At 54.1% G+C, this 17,757-nt stretch overlaps 1 long non-coding RNA gene and 1 gene segment (V, D, J or C); both read right to left on the bottom strand.

Moving 5' to 3' along the window:
• Positions 1–4,668: 4,668 nt before the first annotated feature.
• Positions 4,669–6,561, bottom strand: LOC311603965. The gene is made up of 2 exons (XR_014781346.1): positions 6,436–6,561; positions 4,669–6,024 (listed from the first exon to the last, which is right to left on the bottom strand). It is a non-coding gene; the product is annotated as an uncharacterized lncRNA (long non-coding RNA).
• A 1,267-nt stretch (positions 6,562–7,828) lies between these two features.
• The window catches only part of LOC311603963 (Ig gamma-2A chain C region, A allele-like), a 100,620-nt gene continuing 90,691 nt past the window's right edge, over positions 7,829–17,757 (bottom strand). Inside the window, exons 2-5 of the C gene segment in view lie at positions 9,266–9,556; positions 8,814–8,918; positions 8,368–8,703; positions 7,829–8,243 (exon numbers count right to left, since the gene is read on the bottom strand).

Here is a 17,757-nt window from a genome sequence, read left to right as displayed (position 1 = left end):
AACTTAAAGGAACAAAGATTTATTTTTGTTTGGCTTCGTGTGTTTAGTCAAACATCATGATAGTGGGTGTTTGTGGAAGATGCTATTTGTCTCTTGACTGATGGGAAGTAGAGATAAAAGGAACATGGTGTCCAGGGTCAGATATAATGCCTCATACATACCTGTAGTGACCAACTCCCTCCACCTGGACCACTTCCTAGTTCACCACTTCTCCATAACATGCCACCACATTCTGAGCCCATCAAGGGGTTGATTTAGAGTCTCAAGACCTAATACCTCTGCAGGGTCTTTCATAGACACCCCCAAAGGCATGCCATCGCTTACCCCGATGGAGGAGAACCATAGAAGTTCTATGTCTATTGTGTGTTATCCCTCTGTTATCCACCTGCCTGTCATCCTCACTGTCACCTAACTCTGTCACCTGTTGTTTATGTGGTCTCTGTCCTCTATCCATTGCCTCCTACTAGCTGCGCTTCTCTGGAGAACTTTGAATAATTTTCTCTGAAACTCTGAAACAAAATCTGACATGGTGTGGTATCAGCTTCAATGACTGGGTACATTTACTTCAAGTAGAAGAAGAAGAAGAAGAAGTAGAAGAAGAAGAAGAAGAAAAGAAGAAGAAGAAGAAGAGGAAGGGGAGGAGGAGGAAGAAGAGGAAGAGGAGGAGGAGAAAGAGGAAGATTCATTTTTAAAAATAAGCTTGGTCTCTAATTTTCTATGTAGCCAAGAATGACCTCAAACTTCTGACCCTCTGTGTATGCCTTTGGAGAGCTGGGACTACAGGTTTGCACCACCATATCTGGTGTATTCTGTAATGGAGATCAGATCCTGGTCTTCCTGCATGCTATACACACACTCTATCAACTGATCGATACCTCTAGCTCAGGACCAGAGTTAAAACATATATTTTTATTCTTGAGATTAAAATAAAATTATAACATTTCCTACTTCACTTGCCTGCCCCCAACACTGCCTCTACTTCTTTAATTGTTTTCTAGCACACCACTTTATATGTATTTCTAAATAGATACTTAGAACCAGGCCTAGCATTTTGATGTCATCTGTTTCATAGCTTTGCCAGAGGCAAGTGTGACAACAAGCTTCGTTTGCTCTTACTCACATCTGTGTCTACCACAGTGTTTGGTCTCTTCCCTGGGGTCTAGGTCAAAGAATCAAATACCTTCTGGGACATGGTGTCTTGGGGACAAAGAACAGAGCCATATGTAGACTCACACTGTGGCTGCTCTCATGTACATCCTGGGGTCGTCCTCCCATGGGCAGAATTCTTGAGCATGGAGTGAACAGTGAGGGAACTGATACCGGGATGAATACGTGCCCGGACAACAAAGGGATGGCTTCCCTAAGTCCAGCATGTCCTCGGTGCCCTGCGGCCTGACTCCCCCACACTGGCTGTGGAGGAGCTCCACCCACTTGGTCTCTTTCCTTTATGGAGTATCTGCAGTCTGCCTTGGGAAAAGATCCTGTGACTATATGTGGGGGTGGGGGAAGAGTTGGAGTTCAAGGTCAGCACATGGACCTACTGGTCTGCACAGTTGGCCAGTGTCACATTCCCACTTTGACTATCCATTTAGTTCCCATGACGTATCTGTGCTGATTAGAAGGCTGGTTAGGAGTGAGGGACCTGGTGTGACTTCATCACAAATGCTCGACAGTTGGATGGACCTGCAGGAACATGGACCTGGGGTGCTATTACTGTCCCCAGAGCTCAAGTTTCACTGGAAGATGGACGCCCATGGTCATTGATTAAAAAAGGCCAGCACCCTAGAGGGGTGCTGCATTGGGTAGGATGAGGGCTGTCGTAGAAGAGACATTGGTGGGGTGCTGAAGGCAGTGGGGTAAACACACGAAAGGCATACAATGATGGCAATACTGAGACTAAGGAGAGAGGTGTTGGGAATCAGCCAACCCGTATGTTCTTGTAGGGATTTATGTGACTGTGTCATGTATGGTTCCTGTGCTGTGGCTATTACATGATACCACACTGATGGACATGTGTTTATGTGTTCTAAGACAGTCTTCATGGGGTTTGTGTGTGGACATGTCATGTGTGTGCACATCTCATGCAGGCCAGTGGCGTGGCACTGAAATTGGTGTTTGTGGCATGTTACAGTTCCCAGGTTGTGGCAGGATGCAAGTGGGTCAAGTGTCCGTAGTTGTATGGGCAGTCATGGCTACTGGCTAGCACAGGTACTCTCTCTCCTCTAGGATGTACCAGCCTATGAGTACCTGTAATTGATGCCCTTTATAGAAGTTCCACATGCATGCATAATGGCTATATCATAGATGTTCACCATAGACATCATGTGCTGATGTCTCTCACACACATACAACATGTGATTATTTATACACAGTATGAATGTCACGCATATGTGTCATGACACAGGACACAAACCATGGATGTCATATTACAGAGGTCAGTGTGGGACTTTGATAGTACTAGGGACACATCTGGTAAAACTCAGCCCGAAGTCAGTTGGTCTCAGAGCTGGAGGGGTCAGAAGGTGTGTCCAGTGGCTATGGTGCCACGTCTCTGTTTATTGTGCTGGCGGAGGCGCAAGGGGTCAGGAGGACAGGGCACTCTAGACCACACCCATGAGCTCCCACACCAGGAAGTGCAGGGCTGCTATATATGCAGACACGAGGGAGGGGCTTGGAGGGGGAGGGGGAGGGGCTTGGAGGGGGAGGGGAATCTACGCATGAGGCCATGCGGTCAGTTTTTGTTTGGGATCATCTCCCAGTAGGAAGTCGAGGCAGGGCTGGAGAAACGACTCAGTGGTTAAGAGCATTTACTGGTCTTGCAGAGGACAAGGGTTCAATTCCCACCACCAACATGGTTGTTTACAACCATCTGTAATTCCAGTTCTGGGGGAGCTGATGCCTCTTCTTACTTCCATGTGCTCCTGCACACACACACATACACACACACACACACACACACACACACACACACACACACACACACACACACAAACATACACACTAAATAAAGTAAAATATTAAGAAAGAGAAAGAGCTGAGGCAGCCGGAGGCCTACACTCACTCCAGAGAAGACAGCGAGAGAAGCAGAGACAGACCACGGGAGAAGGGTGGGCAGGGTCTCATGAGCTGACCCCAGGCTCTGCTGCCTGTCCGTGTGACTCCATAGGAGCAATGGCACTCACGTGACTGTGCTCTCCTCTGTCCTGGGTAAAACACAAGTCTCCCGGGGGAGCCATGACGGCATTGTCCTGCCAGGCTTCTGTCTCTGCTGCCACTTCGCTGACATGGTTCTTTTGTCACCTGTCTATTCCTGAGTCTCCTTCACCCAGCCTCCTCTAGCACCTACACAGACATACAGTTTCTACAGTGAAGGCCACAGTCCTAAGGTGTCTCAGATACTAAGTGCCAGCTGGGAAACGCAGGGAGAGCCGACTGCCCAGCCAGCTCTTGAGTTCTGCCCTTGGGGCATCTGCTGAGGAGGCCTTCGCTTGTGAACCATATCCTGTTTCTTCCCCCACAGATGTCTATATTTCCTATGTCCCAGGAGCATCTGTCTGGCCCCAACTCCCTCCACATTGCCACATGAAGATGTGGAACTTGTAACCCTTGATATGCACAGTAGGACAGAATCCTGATGTTAACCATGAGAGAAAACAGCCATTGCAAACACCAGGCCGCCTCTGGGAATCCTGCACTTTTCCAACTTTGCCGAGCTCTCGACTCTCTTTCTCCAAATCCCTCACTCATCCTTAGAAGCTGTTATCTCTGCATCAGTAGGAGAGAACCCCATGCCCCCTGGACTTTCTTCTGTATGGGACATTGTCAGTTTGCCCTTGAACTTCAGTGTCGCCCAGTTCATCACGGTGTATACCGCTCTTCTGCACCTCTCTCCTGCCCTCCCTGCTGACAGCCATGGCCTGGGCAGGCCTGAATGGATCCCACACACTCTGACCCTTACTTGACTAGTAGAACTTTGGAGAAGACCTGGGACTGAGTTGAATGGGTGAGACTCTGGGACGTTGGCATGCGGAGAGGGGCATTGTATGTAGGAAGGATACAAACTTTTGGGAGTCATGTGGGTTAAATTCTGTCATCAGCAGACTCACCAATTGACATGTAAGCCACCATGACCTCAGACTATGGCTATGATTGTAGACTGGGTCATAAGAGGGCAAGTTATAATGCGGGCCAGGGGACCTTCTCCAGCCTGACTGTGCACTCATGAGCAGAGATCAGGACACAGACACACACAGAGGGAGCGTGTGAGGTCACATGGAAGAAAAGGTGACTACCAAGGAAGAAGAGCCCTGCTGAGAGTCCACCCTGACCTGCCAGCACACAATCTGGAACTTCTTTAACACAGCTGGAGATTGATAACCCTCAGTCGTGGAGGCAGCTGGATCCGTGGCCCTTTTCACAGCGGCCCGAGGTCATAGAGAGCCAGATGCTTCTCAGCTGGTGTGGGAGGCTTTGCCGGGCCAGTGTTGGGGTGCCCAGGCTCTTGGTGCTTCTGGGCAGGAAGGCTGGAACCCAGATGCAAAGACTCACTGAGAGAGGAGGACACAGGACCAGGAGGGAGTTAGAGGGGCCTGTGTGGTCTGCTTAACTGTGCCTTGTTCCTAGATGGTAGGGCTGATCCACACAGGAAAGGTACGGTGAGATGTGGAATATTAAAAGAATGTTTTATTGTTGAAAATACCAAAACATCAAAACACTCACACATATGCCAACATACACACACAGAAACATGTTAAAGACAGTTCTGGCTTCCAGAAAAAGATGCTGCCAAAGGGCCAAGTTGCTCAAGGATTTCCAGCCACTGAAGGGCAGGTGGTCACTTTTTCCTTCTGTCTGGAGACTCTGACTTGTCATTGGCGATGGAGAAATAGACACAGGGCTGCTGTTTGTTGGCCACAGCAACCATGGTACCCCAGGCCTGTGTTCCTGGATGTCTACTCCAGCTGCTGTTTTCTGCTTTAAGAGGCCTAGTCTGGATACCAGGCCCTCAGGGCAGAACTGCTTCCTTCTAACTGTCCATCCACATCTCTTCCCTCTTGCTCCTTGGCCTCCCCTTTTTTGAGCCTGACAGGAATTTTCTCAGTAGGACGCTCTCCTTAAGGCTTTCCTGGATGGTCAACCAGCCAGTGGTCAGTGTCCTCTGCACTTGTTCTGGTGAGGGCTTTGCAGAGGCCATATGAGGCAGTCCTTCTGAGTGTCTCTCCAGTGTGTGGCTGGGGTCTCTAAGGAGGTGGCAGCGGCCTTGTCTGGAGGTTGTGTGGTCCACAGTGTCTGTGGGTTGGATCCTGCTTCGGAGAACCCAGCACGCTGAGTGGGTAGCGCGAGGAGAGGCCCACACAAGGGATCCCATCTGTAGGAGGCTTGTTCCAACTGTTTGAGTAACATAGGCCCTTTCCTCAGGCAAGGGTTCCCGGAAGTACCAGGAAGGAAGCTGGCCAAATATAGCTGGTAGAAAGGCTACCAGAGTGATGCTTTGGCCAGTACTGACCCTGGTCTTCCCTGCAGATGTCTCCTTTCAAGGATCTGAAAACTGCCCTTTCTGGGAAAACCACTTTCAAAGGATGGTGTGGGTAAGGGCAGCGCCAAGGCTGATCCCATGCAGCTGGACTCAGGTAAAAGGCTCCCAGTAAATATTCTGAGGTCTCCAATCCCTTGTTGCTGGTTTGGAAGAAGGTGGTCCTTCTGGCCACGGCTCCTTAGTTAACTGGCAACTGCTGTGGAGGTGTGGCTCAGCTCTGGGACCAAGCCTGCCGTCCACATGATCCTCCGAAGGGGAGACAGCTGAGAGTGCTGAATCAGAGAGTCACAGGGTTAGAGGGAGGTGGTGTCAGATGGCGGTGTGGCCCCCATGTTGGGGTGTACAGTAGGATAGATGGGCTTCCACAGGGCCCAGGAAGCCCTGATCATCCCAGAGGAAGTGGCTTAGGCCCCCTGTCCAATCATGTTCCTGTAGTCAGGGGACATTGTCTGCTTCAGCTCCACCACTGAGGAGAAGATCCACTTCACCTGTGGGGAGGTAAGAGTAAGTCAGAGACCACACCCACACTTAGGCCCTCCCTCCTGTGCTTCCTTTCATACAGGTAGGAGACGGGGAATGGTAAGTGGCCAGAGTGGGGGACATTGTGGGGGGACAAGCTGAGATTGGGATGGTATGAGGACCGCTCGAAGGTTACATTGGGTCATGGTGAAGCTAATGGGGACTTCCAGGGGGGCAGTGTAGTCATTAGCATGGGACCATAAGGGACATCATGAAAGGTAGTGTGGAAGATAAGGAGGCTTCATAAGATAGTATAGGATAACACAGAGCCATGTGGGTCAGCTCAGGGAGTGGTGGACAGCAAGGGGACATCACACTGTATCAGGGGAGGACTGTGAAGGCATCATGGGGTCAACACAGAACACCAAGGTGAGGCCGACCTTGAAGAGTGTGACCGTGGCGCTGTAGCACACGCTGAGCAGGAAGAGGGTGATGAAGATGGTGATGGTCGTCCAGAGCCCGTCCAGCTCCCCGTTCTGGGCCTCAGTACAGATATCATCCAGTTCCATGTCTGGACAGAAATGGGGAGGGGGGAAGTCAGTGTTTGCCCCAACAAGGTGGGGCTAGAACAATTCCCTGTGTGGCAGGTGGGGCTGCCTGGAGGCCCAGGAGAAAGAGTCCATTGGGCTGGCCTGGCAGACCCTTTCTGGGGCTAGTTTTCCACTATTTTCCCTCTGAGACATCAGTCTAATTGCCCTCAGCTGCCTCAGATCAGATCTTGAGATTTGCCAGACACACTGGACCGGACAGTGGCCTGGATGATGCAATGGCCCTATCTGTTTGCCTCAACCTTCATTCCTTCAGTGCAGGAGGGAGTGGTTGGGCTACAGGGCCTGTGACCCCAGTGGGCAGTGGCTATGCGGCACACCTAATATTTTGCCTGTCCCCTGGTCACCAGCAGAGCCTGTGCCTGGCCATGTCTGGACTTCAGAAAATTGCACAGTGTGCAGTAATTCAGACCATTACGGCTACTGGTTGTGTAATGGAGCATGGCCCCCAAGGTACCAGAGACAATTGTGGCTTCAGAGAACTTGTGTTGACCATAGGATGCAGGTATGCTCAGAAGAAGAAAGCTGTGTCTGACTGTACTGGCACAAATGTGGACATTAAGGTGGTGGCTGGGGGTGTCCTGATAACATTGCTGGGTGTAGGTGCAGGGCACAGTGTGTTAGATGTGTGCGCCTGCACATGTGTGTGTGTGTGTGTGTGTGTGTGTATACATGTGCTATATGGGTTGGGTAATGTTCAGCAGGGTGGTTTTAATGGGTCAGGATTCAGCATGTATGTGGGTATCTAGTAGTCCCACCCCCTTTCAGGCAGAAAAGACCATGTGCCTCAGTGTCTTGTGGCACAGGAGTGAGTGTGCAGTGGTTGGGTCTCCATGGGTATGCAGACCTATCCTGTGCAAAGCTGTCTGAGTTGAATACAGAGATAGCAAGGGTCCCTGGCATGCCCATGGCCATGTGTGCCTCACCAGTGTGCTTAGAGAAACCTCTAGGAAGGGAGGTGAGTCAGGGTGTGCTTTTGACCTTGGGGGTTTCCTAGGTGTATCTGCCTGGCGGCTGCTGGCTAGTGAAAGAACAAAGAAGAGAGACTGCATAAGGCTATGCCCCCACACTCCAGGTTGGGAAGATTCACCAGCTCTGGATCTGGCAGTGCAGAAACCTCATTCTCTTCCCAAAGACAACTCAGGGCTCAGACCCTGGCTGGACCTCACAGTGCATGACCTAGCCTTTATACCCCGGAAAGAACCAGGACAGTCTCAGAGGGTCCCAGGGAAGTGCTGGGTGCTTTATTTACACAGGGGAAGGGTTGAGATGGGTGTCAGTGTCCCTTAGGACTTGAGAGGTTTCTGGGTGCTGAGCTCATTTACCCAGAGACCGGGAGATGGTCTTCGTCACGTGGTGATTGTGCAGCGCCTCGTGCGACACAGAGCAGCTGTAGGTGTTTCCTTGGTCCCACCTGGTCTTTTCCACACTGAGCTTGCTGTACAGGAAGTAAGAACCGTCGGTGTCCAAGACAGGTAGGGTGTTTTTGTAGTTCTGCTCTTGCTGCCCGTTGCTCTCCCACTCCACATCGATGTCCCCAGGGTAGAAGCCCATGATAAGGCAGGTTAGAGTGAGTCTTCTCTTGCTCATCTGCTCCGCGGGTGGAGGAAAGACATGTACCTGTGGTGCTTGGGCTTGCCCTATGGGGTTAGAAGTAGACACAGAGGTTATTGCTACCATGGAGGGCTGTCCACACAAGTGTTCACTCTTATGTCCACCATACCCCTCCCAATCCCCCCCCCCCAGTCTGTCTGTAGCTCCCACCTTTGGGTTTTGAGATGGTTCTCTCGATGGGGCCTGGGAGGGCTTTGTTGTTGACTTTGCATTTGAACTCCTTGCCCGACATCCAGTCCTGGTGCTGGATTGGGAGGGTACTGACCACACGGAGGGTACTGTTGTACTGTTCCTCCTGGGACTGGGTCTGTGGCTGAGTTGGGCGTACTTCTGTATTGCCCATAAACCATGTGAACTGGACATCTGGCTCATCCTGGCTCACGTCCACCACCACGCACGTGATCTTGGGGGTCAGGGACATCATGAGTACATCCTTGGGCTTTGGGGGGAAGATGAAGACAGATGGTCCGCCCACGAGATCAGGAGCTGATGAGGAGAGATGGAGATGGGTCAGTACCTGGCTCACCCTCCAGTGTCAGGGATGCTTATAGCACTTGCCACCCTCCTGGGTCTGAGGCACAGAGGTAGTGACTTACTTGGACACTTGGGACATTTATCACACTTTGGAGGACATACATCACACTTTGGAGGACATGTATCACACGTTGAAGGACATAATGGTGAATCAGTGCTTCTGGGCTCTGTAGAGAGAAGGCTGGATGTTACTGGGGTTTGAAGCAGAGAAGGCACCGAACCTGGGAGGGGAGAGTTTGTTCCTTGTATGGGCTTATGTTAGGCTGTTCATGGGAATGATCCTTGGCAGGTTGACACCTGAAGGACATGGCCATCTGTCACAGAAGATCATCTTTTGGGGCATGTGGTCATAGGCAGAGGCCTCCAAGAGGGAGACAGAGACAGGATCTCCTGCTGTCCTGAGCTGAGATCCCCTCCCTCCCTGGTGATGGCTGCCTAGACTGGTTGGTCTAGGTAGGTGAAGGGCTTAAGCCTCACCTCTAGTGAACCACTCCTCCCCTGGCTGTCCTCTCACCAATTCGCTTGTCCACCTTGGTGCTGCTGGCCCGGTGTTCTACGTTGCAGGTGACTGGCTGGCTGGGCCAGGTGCTGGAAGGTACAGTCACTGAGCTGCTGAGAGAGTAGAGGCCAGACTGCAGGACGGATGGGAAGATGTGCACATTGCTGGTCAGAGTTCCGGAGTTCCAGGTTACGGTTGCTGGCTCAGGGAAATAGCCCTTGACCAGGCATCCCAGGGTGACCGTGGAGCCAGTCATGCTATCATGGCCAGGGGCCAGCGGGTAGACATGTGGGGCTGTTGTTTTGGCTGCAAGAGAGAAGAACGTGTGAGCTTGTCTGACATGGGTAGGCTGAGGTATTCGGAGAGGCTCCAGATAAAGCTTTGCTCTGAGGACTGTGTCTTCTCTAGTTACTCTGAGACAAGTGGAGTCAGCAGCTTCCACCTCTAGACCCTGGACCCAGACCTTAAAACTTTTTTTTTTAAAAGATATTTTATTTTTTGTGTATGAGTATGTGTACTGTGTGTGTGCCTGTGGATATTAGAAGATGGTGCTGGATAATATGAAACGGGAGTTACAGATGGTTGTCAGCTGCCACGTGGGTGCTGGGAACTGAACTTGGGTCCTCTGGAAGAGCAGCAAGTGCTCTTAACTCCGGAGCCATCTCTCCAGCCCCATGAGCCCTGAGTTTTCAGTGAAAAAGCCCTCTGGGAGCCCCTCTTTAATCTACTACTCTATGCAAGCCTTGGCTCCTAAATCTGTAGGACCCTACCTGTGACTTTAGCCCTCCTCCGATCTCCTCTGTCTTCTGAGGATCACCACCAACCTGTACTCTACACCTTCTGAGTGTGGACCGGCCATTACTCTGCTTCTCGCTCTATGCAGCCCAGGCCTCCTGATGAGGTCAGCCACCTTCTTCCTCCTATCTAATTCTTTACAGTGCTCCTGGGGGTGAGGGGTGGGGGCGGGGTGGCTCTCTGACATCCATTGCTAATGTTGTCAGGCCTCAGAAAAGTCCTTTTCTCTTTCCAACAGTCCTTGATGTTAGAGTGTATGCCTCATTCTTCAGGAAGACGCCTCGTACTCACAAGACTCCAACACCATATAGCTGCTTGGCCTGTTTCCCTCACCCCCAGCACCCCTGTAGCTGCTTGGCTGGGCCCTTCATACCCCTGTCTTCTCCAACTCCCCTGTAACTACATGGTCTTGTTTCTTATACTCCCACTACCCCTATTTCCCCTTAATTGCTCTCCTTGTTCCCCAGAGCTACCGGGGCTTTTCTGGGCTCCAGCACTCTCTCCCATCTGTCCCAGAGCCCTTGTAACTCTACCATGGTCTTAGGGCTGCCCTGGGACCCTAACTTTGATACCTATCACAACCCTATACAAATGCCCAGCCTGCCTGCCCCTCACTCGTGTTTGCCCAAGCTTTTCCTGGTCCTTGAACTCTTGGGTATTCTTGGGCCACCATCAGCCCCAACTGCTCCAGACTCTGTAGCTTCTCAGCCCAGCACCCCCCCCCCCGCCCGCGCACTTCTGTCATCTCCAGATCTCCTGTTGCTGCTCTACTGGGTCCCTCATACTTCTACTAGCCCCAAACTCCCCAAAAGCTGCTTGACTTAGCTTTACAGCACCCGCCACTTCTTGTTTACTCTGATACAGACCTGCCCTCGTTCTCTCGAAGCTGCTCAGCCTAACTCCCTTCTCCCATAACCCCTAGCTTTCCTGTAGCTGCTTGGCATGCTGTGCCACACTTCCACCTGCTTCAGCCCCGCCACAGCTACTGGCTCTGGTCCCTCAAACTCCCACCCGCTTCGGCTTTCCCATAGCTTCTCAGTATGCTTGCCCGCATGTCACAGTTTCCCTGTAGCTGGCTCACACCCCCACCTGCTGCAGCTCCCCTAAAGCTGCAGGGTCTGGTCCCTCACACCCCCACCTGCTGCAGCTCCCCCATAGCTGCTAGGACTGGTGTCTAACACTCCTATCTTCCGAGCTCCCTCAGAGCTTCCAGGTCTGGTCATTCAATTTCATATTATCCCCGGCTCTTTCATAGTTGCTGGCTCTGGCTGCTCACAATGTAACCTGTCCCACTTGTACCATAGCTTCTCAGCATGGTCACCTATATTTCAAAGCTTTCCCATAGATGTTGAGTCTAGTCCCTAACACTCAAACATGACCCAGCTCCTTGTAGCTGTTAGGTCTGGGCCCTTTCACTGCCATCTATTTCAGATCCCCCATAGCTGCTAGGACTTTTCTCTCACACCTCTACCTGCCTCAGCTCTCGCATAATTACTGGGTCTCACCTTTCACACCCACACCTGCCTCAGCTCCCCCATAACAGCTGGGTCTGGTCCCTCAACCCCACACCTGCCTCAGCTCCCCCATAGCTCCTGGGTCTGGTCCCTCAACCCCACACCTGCCTCAGCTCCCCCATAGCTGCTGGGTCTGTTCCCGCACGCACACACACCTGCCTCAGCTCCCCCATAGCTGCTGGGTCTGGTCCCTCAACCCCACACCTGCCTCAGCTCCCCCATAGCTGCTGGGTCTGGTCCCTCAACCCCACACCTGCCTCAGCTCCCCCATAGCTGCTGGGTCTGGTCCCTCAACCCCACACCTGCCTCAGCTCCCCCATAGCTGCTGGGTCTGGTCCCTCAACCCCACACCTGCCTCAGCTCCCCCATAGCTGCTGGGTCTGTTCCCGCACGCACACACACCTGCCTCAGCTCCCCCATAGCTGCTGGGTCTGTTCCCGCACGCACACACACCTGCCTCAGCTCCCCCATAGCTGCTTGGTCTGTTCCCGCACGCACACACACCTGCCTCAGCTCCCCCATAGCTGCTGGGTCTGGTCCCTCAACCCCACACCTGCCTCAGCTCCCCCATAGCTGCTGGGTCTGGTCCCTCACGCACACACCTGTCTCAGCTCCCCCATAGCTGCTGGGTCTGGTCCCTTAACCCCACACCTGCCTCAGCTCCCCCATAGCTGCTGGGTCTGGTCCCTCAATCTCACACCTGCCTCAGCTCCCCCATAGCTGCTGGGTCTGGTCCCTCAACCCCACACCTGCCTCAGCTCCCCCATAGCTGCTGGGTCTGTTCCCTCACACACACACCTGCCTCAGCTCCCCCATAGCTGCTGGGTCTGTTCCCGCACGCACACACACCTGCCTCAGCTCCCCCATAGCTGCTGGGTCTGTTCCCGCACGCACACACACCTGCCTCAGCTCCCCCATAGCTGCTGGCTTTGGTCCCTCACGCACACACCTGCCTCAGCTCCCCCATAGCTCCTGGGTCTGGCCCCTCAATCTCACACCTGCCCCAGCTGTCCCATAACAGCTGGGTCTGGTCCATCAACCCCACACCTGCCCCAGCTCCTCCATAGCTGCTGGGTCTGGTCCCTCACACACACACCTGCCTCAGCTTTCCCATAGCTGCTTGGTCTGTTCCTGCACACACACACACACCTGCCTCAGCTCCCGCATAGCTGCTGGGTCTGGTCCCTCAACCCCACACCTGCGTCAGCTCCCCCATAGCTGCTAGATCTGGTCCCTCAATCTCACACCTGCCCCAGCTGTTCCATAACAGCTGGGTCTGGTCCCTCACACACACACACCTGCCTCAGCTCCCCCATAGCTGCTGGGTCTGTTCCTGCACACACACACACACCTGCCTCAGCTCCCCAATAGCTCCTGGGTCTGGTCCCTCAACCCCACACCTGCCTCAGCTCCCCCATAGCTGCTGGGTCTGTTCCCTCACACACACACCTGCCTCAGCTCCCCCATAGCTGCTGGGTCTGGTCCCTCAACCCCACACCTGCCTCAGCTCCCCCATAGCTGCTGGGTCTGGTCCCTCAACCCCACACCTGCCTCAGCTCCCCCATAGCTGCTGGGTCTGGTCCCTCAACCCCACACCTGCCTCAGCTCCCCCATAGCTGCTGGGTCTGGTCCCTCAACCCCACACCTGCCTCAGCTCCCCCATAGCTGCTTGGTCTGTTCCCGCACGCACACACACCTGCCTCAGCTCCCCCATAGCTGCTGGGTCTGTTCCCGCACGCACACACACCTGCCTCAGCTCCCCCATAGCTGCTTGGTCTGTTCCCGCATGCACACACACCTGCCTCAGCTCCCCCATAGCTGCTGGGTCTGGTCCCTCAACCCCACACCTGCCTCAGCTCCCCCATAGCTGCTGGGTCTGGTCCCTCAATCTCACACCTGCCTCAGCTCCCCCATAGCTGCTGGGTCTGGTCCCTCAACCCCACACCTGCCTCAGCTCCCCCATAGCTGCTGGGTCTGTTCCCGCACGCACACACACCTGCCTCAGCTCCCCCATAGCTGCTGGGTCTGGTCCCGCATGCACACACCTGCCTCAGCTCCCCCATAGCTGTTGGGTCTGTTCCCGCACGCACACACACCTGCCTCAGCTCCCCCATAGCTGCTGGGTCTGTTCCCGCACGCACACACACCTGCCTCAGCTCCCCCATAGCTGCTGGGTCTGTTCCCGCACGCACACACACCTGCCTCAGCTCCCCCATAGCTGCTGGGTCTGGTCCCGCACGCACACACACCTGCCTCAGCTCCCCCATAGCTGCTTGGTCTGTTCCCGCACGCACACACACCTGCCTCAGCTCCCCCATAGCTGCTGGGTCTGGTCCCTCACGCACACACCTGCCTCAGCTCCCCCATAGCTGCTTGGTCTGTTCCCGCACGCACACACACCTGCCTCAGCTTCCCCATAGCTCCTGGGTCTGGTCCCTCATGCACACCTGCCTCAGCTCCCCCATAGCTGCTGGGTCTGGTCCCTCAATCTCACACCTGCCTCAGCTCCTCTATAGCTGCTGGGTCTGGTCCCTCACGCACACACCTGCCTCAGCTCCCCCATAGCTGCTGGGTCTGGTCCCTCACACCCACACACCTGCGCCAGCTCCCCCATAGCTGCTGGGTCTGGTCCCTCACACCCACACCTGCCTCAGCTCCCCCATAGCTGCTGGGTCTGGTCCCTCACACCCACACCTGCCTCAGCTCCCCCATAGCTGCTGGGTCTGGTCCCTCACACCCACACCTGCCCCAGCTCCCCCATAGCTGCTGGGTCTGGTCCCTCAATCTCACACCTGCCTCAGCTCCTCTATAGCTGCTGGGTCTGGTCCCTCACACACACACCTGCCTCAACTCCCCCATAGCTGCTGGGTCTGGTCCCTCACGCACGCACCTGCCTCAGCTCCCCCATAGCTGCTGGGTCTGGTCCCTCACACACACACCTGCCTCAGCTCCCCCATAGCTGCTGGGTCTGGTCCCTCACGCACGCACCTGCCTCAGCTCCCCCATAGCTGCTGGGTCTCGACTCCATAGCTCCTAGGACTCCCTTGACCCCTCTCCTGTTTCTTACATCCTACAATTGCTCACGTTACTGGTAGTTGTTTGGCCTGGTCTCCTCTCTTCTCTCATGGCCTCCAGCTCCTTTCCAGCTGTGTGGTACCCTATATTCTCACTTGCTCCAGCTCCCCCATAACTGCTGGGTTTGGTTCCTCACAATGCAACCTGTTCCAGTTTCTCTATCGCTGCTCTGCCTGGCCCGCACTGCTTCTGGGGCTACACTGTCCCCATTCTACCTTCCCCTAGCTCCCTGTACCCCTGTAGCTGCTTAGCCTGGTACTGTACTCCTCCACCTACTCCAACCTTCCGCAGCCGCTGGGCCTGGCCCCCATTCTCCTACCAGTTCTATTTTCTTCACGGCTCATGGATTGTCACAGTAGAAGCTCAACCTCTCGACTCCTACCTGCTCTGAGCATCCTGTGAAGCTTTTCCTGGTCCTCGCAGCTGCCCCGGACAGCTATGGAACTCAGCTGCCACAGCCCCTTGCCCTCCTCCATGGCTCCTTAGCTTGGTTTCCATGTCTCCAGCAGCCCTAGCTTACCTAGAGCTGTTAGGCTTGGTTCTCCCGAGTCTCACCAGTCCCTGATCCTCCATAGCTGCTCCGCCAGGTTCTCTGATTGTTTTGGAGCTATTGTGGAACTCCAGTACTCTCGCCCTCTGTAGCTTACCTGCAGCTGTGCTGCCTGGCCCTAGAGTTCCTCTGGCCTGCTTTCTTCTGTGCAATTTAGCTTCTTTCAGCTTCGTTCCTGGAATCTGAGCTGTGCTTGGTGCCTGAACTCCAGGGCATCCAGTCCTACTCTAGCTCTCTCAGACAGGCATAACAGCCTTCCCGGATGAACCCCGTGGGCACCCCATGCCTCCCCATTCCCTCTTTACCCACTCTCAGTTTTGCAGGCCTCTGCCATCCGTTGCTCCTCTGGATTCCCCCTTTCTTCATTGGTTCAGCTGTCCTGGGTCCACCAGCCTCTAGTCCAGGTGAAGCCCATCGCTCAAGTTTCTGGGTCTATCCAATCAAATCCTCGAGGCTTACTCTGGTTGTTTGTGGGTGTGCGCAGCTGTAGTGTCTGTGCTGTGCACGGATGTAACACACAGGCGCCTAGCGTTGGGAGTGGTCTGCCAACTCCTTCCCATCCTCCTGTGGCCTGCCATCCATTAGGCATGGAAAGGCCCACTGCTATCCCTAGGCATACTACTGAGCACACTCCCATGTGGGGCATTGAGAAGACGACTGCTGCTTTCCTTGCTTCAGCACTGGCCTACTAATAACTCGGCCCCGAGCTGTCTCATCCCATCCAGGATTCACAGTCCTTGCACCAGAGGTGTGAATACCATGCGTCTCCTGACCCAGTGCAGACTAAGAACAGGATTGAAACTGGGTGACACGGGACACTTCCTGAAGTTCCTCTTTCTTCTGGTGGTTTGGGGTAGGGGGAGATTAGGGGGAGTCCAGACATGGTCTGGGTTACCTCCTGTAGGGGTGGGTGAGGTGGTATTCTTGATACCCGTAGAAGAAGGTGTGAAGTCTATCTGTCACAGCCCAAAAAGTTCCCCGGGTTGCCTGGGGCTGAGTGATTACGTCCACTCTCTCCTGACCACCTCTTTGGAGAAGCCTTTCCCTTGAGTCTGACCTATACTGAGCCTAGGCGCCAACCTTTGCCATTTCCTCTCTCCAGCTAGTGCTGTCTCAGGAGAGCCCAGAAGTGTCTGTGCCTCAGGGAGGAAAGTGAAGTCCAGAGCGGGAGGGCAGAGTGCAGAGTGCAAACCCCATGGGGACGGGAAAGCGCTCAGGCCTCCGCTTGTGCTTACATGCAGTGGGTTGTGTGGCTGCAGAGAGAAGCAGGGCAGGGGTCTAGAAGTGGCTCTTAGTGAAACAGGGAAGGTCTCTGGGGCTGGCACCACCTGGGTTTCATTTCTAGGGTGATGGTTCACAGTTCTGATCCTGGGGGCTCACAGGGAGCAGGGAGCAGAGAGATACTCAAGGTAGTTAACCCTTCAGATGGGAAGAGGAGAACCCACTGGGACCAGAACAGATGCTGGCAGGAATGGGGTGCTGGGTAAAGGCATGGCAGGGGGGAGGGGGCGGTACAGCAAGGCCCTGGGACTAAGATTAGAGGCCAGGGTCACAGGGAATAGAGCCTGACTAGGGTCATGAAGAGCAAGGGGTACATGGCATGCTAGGGAATCCAGGGCAGCGAGGAGAAAAGGCCTTCTCTAGGCCAGGCAGCATGTTCATTCAGCAGAACTATGGCCCTGTCCATCTGCTCCCCGGCTCCCACTGCGACCTGGTTGTTTGGTCAAGGACTATGTCCCTGAGCCAGTAGCCATGTCTTGGATCTCTAGGGCTCTGTCTAGTGGTATGTGCAACTCTCTGTCTGTCTTGTAGGTCAAGCCATACTCTTCCAGTAGCTCAGCAACTATGCCTGACGGCACCCGGGCCAGCCAGACTGCTACCCGCAATGTGACCCATCTGGCCAGCAATGCCACGATGGACAAGAAAACTGACGAGAGGGTGTCCAGCAGAGAGATGGTCCATTGGAGGTCAGGCGCATGTCATTTTCTTCCCTATGGACAGCTGTAGCCAGCGAGGGCACCTCAGCTCAAAGCTCAGGAATTTCCATCTGTCTACCTTTGCCCGTGGCCCTCCTCCTTGAGAGTAGTTTTCTGGGTTGGCTGCCCATGTCTCCTATCTTGGACACACATGAATGCCAGAGCCATTAGAACCTGCCTGACGACTGTTACTCAACCTACATGGCACACTAATGTGCATGAGCACACACACAAGTCTTACACTCAGACCCAGCAAGGCATCAGATCCGTCTTCAGTGTTCGCATATGGGCCAGCTGAGACACACAGAACTGCCCTCTTCTGAGGGTATCTTTATCAGCCCCACAATACACGGACTCTCATTTCAATCTGTCCCTGGACCTTCAGGCTCATGTTTCCGTCTCACAGAGATGACTTCCCTTTCCCATGTAGCTGAGTGGCCTGACTCACTCCCCAGTGTGGACCTTGGAAGTCTAGGCATTGCTAGGCACAGGCTCTGCCACCACTCTGGCTTTCTGGACTTGGTCATGAGGGAACAGGCAGAGGGTCAGAGGTCACAGGCCAAGACACAGCCCAGATAGCCTCATAACTGAGGGGTG

This window comes from Acomys minous (genome assembly GCF_964271855.1).
Source record: "Acomys minous genome assembly, chromosome: 8".
In the NCBI taxonomy this organism is placed as follows: domain Eukaryota; kingdom Metazoa; phylum Chordata; class Mammalia; order Rodentia; family Muridae; genus Acomys; species Acomys minous.
This window is presented reverse-complemented; position numbering and strand designations above follow the sequence as displayed.